This window comes from Lytechinus pictus, chromosome 11, assembly GCF_037042905.1.
Source record: "Lytechinus pictus isolate F3 Inbred chromosome 11, Lp3.0, whole genome shotgun sequence".
Classification (NCBI taxonomy): domain Eukaryota; kingdom Metazoa; phylum Echinodermata; class Echinoidea; order Temnopleuroida; family Toxopneustidae; genus Lytechinus; species Lytechinus pictus.
In genome coordinates, this window is record NC_087255.1 from 681,501 (window position 1) to 692,118 (window position 10,618).

General features: G+C 37.0%; 1 long non-coding RNA gene across 2 annotated transcripts; it reads left to right on the plus strand.

The window, feature by feature from the left end:
• Window positions 1-5,193: 5,193 nt before the first annotated feature.
• LOC135155904 (uncharacterized) lies at window positions 5,194-7,907 on the plus strand. 2 transcript variants are annotated; one of them, XR_010295036.1, is made up of 4 exons: window positions 5,194-5,260; window positions 6,741-6,837; window positions 7,230-7,349; window positions 7,820-7,907. It is a non-coding gene; the product is annotated as an uncharacterized LOC135155904 (long non-coding RNA). The 2 variants fall into 2 exon arrangements; XR_010295035.1 differs by having other exon boundaries at window positions 5,234-5,264.
• Window positions 7,908-10,618: the final 2,711 nt, after the last annotated feature.

Sequence of the window (10,618 nt, forward strand, 5' to 3'; positions counted from 1 at the left end):
CAAAAGGAGAAGCTATAAAGATACAAATAGGAGCGGCAGAGTGAAGTTGAAAGTGGGGGGGCATAGGGAAAATGCTGTATTACGTGAAATTTTAAAGAAGTTGCGAGCGAGCAAAATTTTGACATTTTTAAATCTAAAATATTCAGAATGATATATTTCACCCTTTTTTTTGGGGGGGGGGGGGGCAAGAGTCCTTCAAGCCCCCCGCCTCTCCATCTGTACGAAACTGCTTATATACCCCCACTCATGAATCATTAAACTTAATGCACAAAGGATTTCCTTCATAAGTATATTATAGAAATGAGAATATTGTTTTCTTGTTTCAAAGGGCAATCGTCCTGGTGACCATAAAACGGGTACTTCTCAGGTGAAAGGGGCACAGAACAAGTCATTTAGGAGCACTTTTCTTGGGTAAAAGGGGGCAGTGATTCGAGAAAGGGCACTTACAAGAAGGCGAGGGGGCACTTTTTAACACATGAAACGGGCCCTCGGATGAAAGGGCACAGAACACGTTCGGGGGGGGGGGCATTTTTGGGTAAAAAATTGCATACAAGGAAGAGCACTTGGTAACACCTAAAACAGGTTCTCGTCAGGTGAAAGGATCACAGTACACGCTCGTGAGGGGGCATTTTTCTTGCATAAAAAGGCACTTTTTCAGTGCTTCAAAAAGTAGGGAGAACTGTGCCCCCCCCCCCGGATCGCTGCCCCAGCATACAGAAAAAAATAAATTATTTTGGTTCAAAGTATTAACATACGCTTAAGAAAAAGGTAAAGCTTAATCCTCTGATAATGTGATATTTTTTTCTGGCTAATTAATAAAATTCACCACTGACCAGAGAATTCCTTCATGTCTTTCATTTGTGTTCATACAGTATTTGTTCAGAGCTAAAATGAAAGGGATTTGGAATTTGCAAAATTCAAAATGAGATGGAGATCGAGAGAGGGAAAGAATGATGAGAAGTGGGTTGAAAAGAGATGAGAAAGAAATGGAGGGGCACATATGAAGAGATAATTTAGAGGGGGGAGAGCTAGAATGTGGGAAGTAGGAACAAAAGGGGTGGAAGAGAAATAAGACGAGATTTATGGAAACCAGGAGACAGATAACAAGTGGGAAAAGAAGAAGGAAATATATGAAGAGTTTAGTTGCAAAAGGGGTTAGGGTCACTTTGGACCATTCCGAGAAAAACCATGTTTTTATTCTCACTTATTGCAATATTCTTATGAGAAACTAAATTGTCATGATGTACTACTCTATCATGTGAACAGTGAACATAAAATTAGGTATAAAAGAAATCTACCTGTCTTCAATTTTTTTCTATATACTTAAAAAAAAATTATCATTGTGTACCTAACCCCTTTTGCAAGTAAACTGAAGTGAATCCAATCTCTTTTGATTAAAAAAAGTGATTTTTCTTTGCCACTTCCATTCACGATTTCATTTGAATTTCAAATTTTCTTTGGTATCATCAGAGTGACTAAAAATTTAGAGGTTTAGAGACAGAAAACAACAAAATTTATGAAAAATGGACCTAACCCCTTTTTACAAATGAGTTATTCAGAAGAGTTTAGTTGCAAGAGGGGGTAGGTCCACTCCAAGAAATTTTTTTTTTAAATAATTCTCCCATATCGCAATATTCTTATGCGAAACTGAATTTTCATGATACCCTACCATGAGTACTTAAAATCGGGTATAAAAGAAATCTACATGTCTTCATATTTTTTAAGATATTATTTTCCAAAAAAAATCTCTGTGGACCTAATTACCCCTTTTCAGTAGCGTACCGTGACTCGGAGGAGACAAAGCATTGGGGGGGGGGGGGGGGGGCAAAGCATTGTTCACAGACAATGCACTGCCCCCCCAATGCTTTGTCTCCTGCGGTTCACGGTACGCTACTGCCCCTTTTGCAACTAAACTGAAATGGACCTAACCCCTTTTGAAAAAAAAGTGATTTTCTTTGCCATTTTAGTTCACTTTTTAATAAGGATTTCAACTTTTCTATGGTATCATCTTATAGAGCTACTAAAAATCTTTACATTAAGACATAAAAATCAAATTTGATGAAAAATGGACCTAACCCCATCTGAAAGTGAGCTCTTCATAAATGATGTAGGAGAAGGGCGGCACTAAAGAACTTGAGTAGGAAAATGATTAAATGGAAAAAAATTAAGAAATGCTGGAGAATAAAGGGGACAGGAAACGTATTAAACATGATAAACTGAAGCCCGTTTCATCATGAGTTACAAGTATGGTAACTACGATGGTATATCCAACCAATCATAATCTTGGTTACCACGGTAATCACAATAATAGCTATGTTTAAATAGCTGTAACTCATTATGAAACGGACGCCAGATGAAGAAAGCAGGCACGGGGATCCATGAAGTTTTTTTTTTTTTTTGCTTCTCGAAATTTGTTTTTAACAAGAAATGTACTCTTTTAGTGGTGACAGTTATTTTTTTCAGTAACCATACTCAACCAGTGAAAATTACCATTAAATTGTAATAACCATGTGTTGCCCCCACCCCCGCCCCCCCAAAAAAAAAATAAAAGAAAACAAAACATTTGGGTCAGTACAACAGCCCCCTCTGATCTTTCCGCGGCCTCTGCCGGCTATTTAGAGTCGAGATTATTCGACTTGATCTACTCTTTTCATCTTCCCTTTTAGAATTAGCATAGGCCTATAAGACGCAAAACAAACAATGCTTGTTTTGAAGTGATATCGCTTGTGATATCGATACTTTATACAGCGCAACTTATCGTCTCAGATTTGCGCTTGCTTGATTCGCTGAATCCTTCGCGTCACGAGCGCGTAACAAAATGAATACATTAATGAATTTGCCAAGTTGACCTTTGTCATTGCGCTGATGTGCGTATTGTCTAATACACGTACAAAACCACAGTTGACGAGGGAGCATCGTACGAAATTAATATTAATGAGGGCTTATTTTAGCTTCTAATGGATTAAACAAAATGGCGGTAGCTTCGGGGGCTTGTACCAAACCTACACAAGCTAACGCCAGAGCCAAGACCGTGATGCTCTGGTCTGGCCGCGCCGAAACTTCCCCGGTCACCTTGGTGCGCGTATAGGCCTACTGCGCGAATGATATGCTGGCGCACTGCACTCACCTGGCAGGATAATCTCGATGCGACTCGACTTAGCTATATGTGGACTTGAAAGGTATAGACCTGGGGAGTGTTTCATCAACATTTTCATCCGACAAGTTGTCAGATCTGACATCTTTCTCTGATGTTGATTGGCTGAGAGGTACTGTTACTATGGTAACTGTCGGATAAAATGGGTCTTGTCGGATAAAATGTCCGACAAGTCCTTTCATGAAACGCTCCCCAGATCTGTCGTTGATGTGGCACTATGGCGGATGAGCATCGATAAATATTCAAGGTTAGAATTTTAATTTTTTCATTTACAGTGTAGATTGTAGTCTGAAAATCTAAAATAATTATGTTATATCCACAAATCCAATCCAGATTTTGCAATCCATCAGGTAGGATCGAATACGGCCACTAAACTAGCAAAGCCAAGTCCTAGTACGTTAGACCTAATATTTATTTTAGACAGGAATTATCTGGTTCAGTATCGAGCTATGTATATTTCGACGGGTCTTGACTTGAGAACTATATATCAAGGGGCTATGGTCTATATGGTCTAAAGCCGGGGTAAAAATAGCAGCGCTTTGTATCCTCTGGCAAAAAGCGCTTTATAAATCCAACTATTATTATTATGTCACATCTACTATTTTTATTCAACAATTTTACAAAAAATTGTGTTAGCATATGCACGCAGCTAACCGTACCCTACTTCAGCTGCTGCACCGACCGGGGCCGGGGCGCCGGCGCGGTTATGCCAGCCATGGCACTTGTATACTCAAGAGGCCGAGGTGGTGCTGGAATGTGTAGGCGCATTAATGTGGTGCAGCGAAATTTAGATGAAGAATGTATCAACCATATATCCTTGTTATCATATCGATATGGAAAGTCATAAAACCGTTGTCACCACCACGTAATATTTTAGGAAAAATACAGGGATAAATATTTCATAATTCTAAGCATGATATTTGATGTAAAAAAAATTCAAGCAAAAATAATGAAAAAGAGGAAATGAAAAAAAATCAACTCTACAATTTTACTAAAAAAGTGCTCTTTGAGGATTTCGGTGGTCACAAATGAGCTTGGCTAAATCCGGGTGAAATTAGCAGACTGGTTTATTTATGACCGAATTTAATCTTGTCTTACTGAAGATTTACAAAAAATTAAGACAATTATTTAGTAACAGTTTTATTTTTATAATGTGGTAAATTATTATTATATTCCATATATATATTTTTTGTTCTATTATTTGAATCTGGTATGTCATAATCTATTGGTTTTCTTCTATTTTGCTACTACTCCGTGAGTGTATTGAATCGGGTCATGTTTTCGTTTGCATGGCAACCAAATTGTTTGCGCACTTCAATTGTATGCGCGTATCGAGTGGACCAAAGACCTTATAATATATACCGTGTTTACACTTAATCGGCAATTGGTTCTGAACCAAATGTCGATGCAGAATCGGCTTTTGGATTGCGTTTACACGTTGTTACAGCTCGCGGTTCAGAACCGCGAGCCGATGCAAAAACCTGAAATGATACGCATACCTACAATATACGTCATAATAAAGACAACGCTGGATCAGTGCGCTTACAATTACGTCACAATGGTAAAGTAATTGAAATGCGCACAAATTGCCGGTGCAGAATCGGCTTTCTGTTTACACGTAGTAAAAAAGCCGATTCTGCATCGGCTCGCGGTTCAGAACCTACTACTTTGGTGGTGCAAATTGCCGGTTCTGAACCGCGAGCCGATTCAAGTTGCTCGCGTGTACACGCTATGAAAAAGCCGATGCTGAATCGGCTCGCGGTTCAGAACCGCGAGCCGATTCAAATGCCGATTAAGTGTAAACACGGTATTTACTAGACCGAAAGCTGCGTGCGCGTTCAGCACAAAACAAATGAGATTAGGCTCCGCCTACTGCGATAATTTGAAGACAAAATTAAGTCCTCATTGACATTCATGAGCATGGAGATATTCGGCCTTTTCATTGGCTTAGAGCGTCATCAATACGCGATTTCCCCGATTCTTTGTCATCGATACTAGTGGTATCGTGTTACAGAATTAATTATTCATTTGACCTCATTGCGTCATCTAATTTATTCATTCTGAAACTTTTCTTTCCTCACACAAAATGGACCTACGAACACTCCGGTGAGTACGTATAAATTGATATAACCACATGAATTCAGTGGACTATTTACACATTTCACACTGTATTTTGTGATCTTAGGTTATTTCTTTAACAAATTAGAGAGTTTGCTATCATTCTTCTGTTAAAGGAAAGCAGCATTTGGTCTTTGAAATTTAAGTTAGATTGTCATCGTCGCCCAGTGCAGCCTGTATGTTGCTTGCAGTGTTGTGGTTATGCCGTTATGCCGCTGTGTTAACAACATTTATTTTATACGTGCTCCTAGCCGGCTGGGAATCGAGAGATAATCGGGCTGGTTTGGTTCACCTCCAACAAGGACCAACCCAAGATTGATTAAAACAAGAATGAGGCTTCTTTTTGTACACTGTAACGTTAGATCTAGAGGGAGATCTGCATCTATCTTCAGTAGATCGAGACTCAGTCAGGAATAAACTGTGAAGCGGAGTGTGGATGAAGATACGCCTGTCATTGTGTCAATCCTCAGTCCTCACTTCTTTTTGCATAACTTCAGGCTTCTGTATTTAGCCCCCACCCATTTTAACTCTTATTGTTATGTATAAATATAGTTAGACTCGGTCTTAGAAATAACATGCTGCTCTGCATGTTTGTCTTATTATCAATAGATCTAGGATCTTGTTAATCTTAGGCCCTACCTACTTTATACTTAGATCTAGGCTACTTTACTTTTATTTATTCATTAATGCTATCAAGAGCTAGGCCTACCTAATTCAAATCTAGTCTACCTTATACTATCCCAACCCTCGACACTTACCCCCAGGGCTTATGATCTAGGTCTGTAATTTAGGCCTCAAAGATCTAGGTCTGGGCCTAAACGACTCCATTTACATGTACGAGTATGACTGTCAGTGGACCAAGGACTAGACCTAGATCTACTCTCGGTCAATAATGGCAATGAAGTCTTAGCCAGGAATAAAAGTCAGAGTCAGACATCAAAAATTTCTAAACCGATATAGGGTCTAGATCTCGGTTTAGAACCGAAGCTTTACTTTCTAGGTCTAGATATATCGAGAGTCCATCGTTAGTCTAGATCTAGACCTAATTAAGATACATGAATGCTGTCGCACAGCACTGAGTCTCGTTGGACTAGATCTATACTTTCTTACAAATAGATCAAAACCTAGTGCATGAGATTATGAAATTATGTTAAAATCAAATGAAATAAGATTCGGAAATAAAAAGATCCAGATTTTTTTTTTTTTTTTTGGGGGGGGGGGGGGACAGACATGTGAAAAAAATTTAGAGAAACCTAAAAATAAAATTCAGAAAGCGAGTGCCAGAAGCGACCAATATTACCTAGGGCCGTTTTGTGCATTTTCTTAAGTAAAATTGAAGGATGTCATGCAATTCTCTTTTTGATGAAGGTTTTCACATTTCAGCTCTTACCCAAACCCCTCCCCCTATACATATGGCCATGAAAAATATCACTCCTTATTATTGTTCTCTCTTTTCTTTCACAAACAGGTTGAGTTTGAAGAACAAGAAAAACAGTAGAGGTCTACCTATATGGTTCAAGATGATGATCATAAGTGCATGCATCATTTTGCAGATTCTCATCCAGGTATAAAACTTAAACTAACCCATACAAAATTACAGATACATTACATGCATTGAATGTTAACCATGTTTACATTAAATAAAAATATTCCGAGCCACAAAGAGGTAGCTAGATCTGTAATGAATATACATTTCTTAAATATACAGGCTCTCGAGTCTAAAATAGAACCAATGCCAAAAGTTATGTACATTAGGCAAATTTATAGAATAAGGTCATGTCCTTGATCTACTAGTAATTAAATGGCCTTTTTATTTCCTATTTGTTTATAAAGAAAGCAATATTTATTTTTCATATCCTACAAAATTCATTTTATTCATTCTTTAGTGTGATATTCATATTTCATATTTGTAGATTTACGATTTTTCAAAAATCTTGTTTTACATTTTGTCCAATAGGATGATGCAGTTTTACAATTTCCATGGAGGTGATTGATGATGATAAATAATTGGTGAAGTAGGCTTAATAGAAGAGCGACTAGACCACAAAGAGAAATACAACCTACAGCAGTTATATGAGTGAGTTCATTGGTGAATATTTTTGATAATGGAGGTTGTTCACATTTTTTTGGCAACAAATAGACCTGCCTTTGAAAAACCCATTTCAATTTTTTTTTAGATTATAGTAAGTGTCGTTTTTAATCACAGATCAAAATATTCTGTGCAACAAAACATATCAACTTTAATTCTGACTATATAATTTACATATGTTGATTCATATATTCATATTTATGAGAAATCTCTGACATTTTTTTCATAGAGTGCATGTAGTTATAATGGAGAGTGGTATGTAAACTGCATAGAACAGGTTTAAGTGATATGCTTTATAGAAGTAAAAGTTTATAATTAGTAGAAGTAAGATTTCCTGTTATGTGTTGAAGAAACATATATGTATAGTCTCATTTTTCTTAAAACATTTATGTTTTATAAATCACGACAATTTTAATTTAAATTCTTTGATTTTCTTTCTCTATTTTTTCAATCTGCAGGACTGGTGTAACAAATGTTTTCATTCAAGAAATCCAACAATTCAACATTGAAGAGTCTGACTTAGGAACCACTTGATGAAGATGGAAATTTTTTTTTTCCAAGTCCAATTTTTCACCAAAAAAAAAAATTATTATCACAACCCCAAATTCATGATGTATGAAATTTCTTGTTGATTTTTATTGAAACTGGTTGCAAAAGGAGAAGCTATAAAGATACAAATAGGAGCGGTGGGGTGAAGTTGAAAGTGGGGGCATAGGGAAAATGCTGTATTACGTGAAATTTTCAAGAAGTTGCGAGCGAGCAAAATTTTGACATTTTTAAAAAGAAAATCTAAAATGTTCAGAATGATATATTTCACCCTTTTCTCTCTTTTTTTTTTGGGGGGGGGGGGGCAAGAGTCCTTCAAGCCCCCCCCCCCCTCCATATGTACAAAACTGCTTATATACCTCCACTCATGAATTATTAAACTTAATGCACAAATAATTTCCTTCAAAAGTTTATTATCGAAATGAGAATATTGTTTTCTTGTTTCAAAGGGCACTCGTCATGGTGACCATAAAACGTGTCCTTCTCAGGTGAAAGGGGCAAAGAACAAGTTCTTTAGGAGCATTTTTCTTGGGTAAAAGGGGGCAGTGATTCGAGAAAGGGCACTTACAAGAAGGCGAGGGGCACTCTTTAACACATGAAACGGGCCCTCAGATGAAAGGGCACAGAACACGTTCCGGGGGGGGGGGGGCATTTTTGGGTAAAAAAATTGCATACAAGGAAGAGCACTTGGTAACACCTAAAACAGGTTCTCGTCAGGTGAAAGGGACACAGTACACGTTCGTGAGGGGGCATTTTTCTTTCATAAAAAGGCCCTTTTCAGTGCTTCAAGAAGTAGGGGGAACTGTGCCCCCCCCCCCCTCCCCAGGATCGCTGCCCCAGCATAAAAAAAAATATTTTGGTTCAAAGTATTAACATACGCTTAAGAAAAAGGTAAAGCTTAATCCTCTGATAATGTGATATTTTTTTATGGCTAATTAATAAAATTCACCACTAACCAGATAATTCCTTCATGTCTTTCATTTGTGTTCATATAGTATTTGTACAGAGCTAAAATAAAAGGGATTTGGAATTGGTAAAATTCAAAATGAGATGAAGATCGAGAGAGGGAAAGAGTGATGAGAAGTGGGTTGAAAAGAGATGAGAAAGAAATGGAGGGGCACATATGAAGAGATAATTTAGAGGGGGTGGTAAAAGAGCTAGAATGTGTTAAGTAGGAACAAAAGGGGTGGAAGAGAAATAAGACGAGATTTATGGAAACCAGGAGACAGATAACAAGTGATAAAAGAAGGAAATTAAGAGTTTAGTTGCAAAAGGGGTTAGGGCCACTTTGGACCATTCCGAGAAAAACCATGTTTTTATTCTCACTTATTGCAATATTCTTATGAGAAACTAAATTGTCATGATGAACTACTCTATCATGTGAACAGTGAACGAAAAAATTGGGTATAAATGAAATCTACCTGTCTTCAATTTTTTTCTATATACTTAAAAAAAAAAAATCATTGTGTACCTAACCCCTTTAGCAAGTAAATTGAAGTAAATCCAATCTCTTTTGATTAAAAAAGTGATATTTTTTTGCCACTTCCATTCACGTTTTCATTTGAATTTCAAATTTTCTTTGGAATCATCAGACTGTCTGAAAATTTAGAGGTTAAGAAACAGAAAACAATAAAATATATGAAAAATGGTCCTAACCCCTTTTGACAAATGAGTTCTTCAGAAGAGTTTAGTTGCAAAAGAGGTTAGGTCCACTCCAAGAAAATAATTTTGTTTTAATTCTCCCATTTTGCAATATTCTTATGCGAAACTGAATTTTCATGATACCCTACTATGAGAACATAAAATTGGGTATAAAGAAATCTACTTGTCTTCATATTTTTTAAGATATTATTTTCGAAAAAAAGTCTGTGTGGACCTAACCCCTTTTGCAACTAAACTGAAATGGACCTAACCCCTTTTGAAAAAAGGTGATTTTTCTTTGCCATATTAGTTCACTTTTTAATAGGAATTTCAACTTTTCTATGGTATCATCTTATATAGCTACTAAAAATCTATACATTAAGACATAAAAATCAAGTTTGATGAAAAATGGACCTAATCTCTTTTGAAAATGAGCTCTACATATGTAGGAGAAAGGCGGCACATAAGAATTTTGAGTGGGAAAATGATTAAATGGAAAAAAAAAACAGAGCAAGAAATGCTGGAGAATAAAGGGGAAAGGAAACGTATAAAACATGATAAATTGGGGCCCGTTTCATCATGAGTTACAAGTATGGTAACTACGATGGTATAACCAACCAATCATAATCAAGGTTACCACGGTAATCACAATAATAGCGATGTTTAAATAGCTGTAATTCATTATGAAACGGACGCCAGATGAAGAAAGAACGCACGGGGATCCATGAAGATTTTTTTTTGCTTCTAGAAATTTGTTTCTAACAAGAATTAAATGTACTCTTTAAGTCGTGACAGTTATTTGTTTCAGTAACCATAGTCTCAACCAGTGAAAATTACCATCAAATTGTAATAACCATGTTTTGCCCCCACCCTCGCCACCCCCCCCCCCAAAAAAAAAAAACGAAAAACTTTGGGGTCAGTACAACAGCCCCCTTTGATCTTTCCGCGGCCTCTGCCGGCTATAATTTAGAGTCGAGATTCTTTACATTTGTTAAAAACTAAGATTGCTGTATATCTTAACATGTGACAATTTAGGGATGGCAAAAGCACTAGAGACTTTACCTAATCAC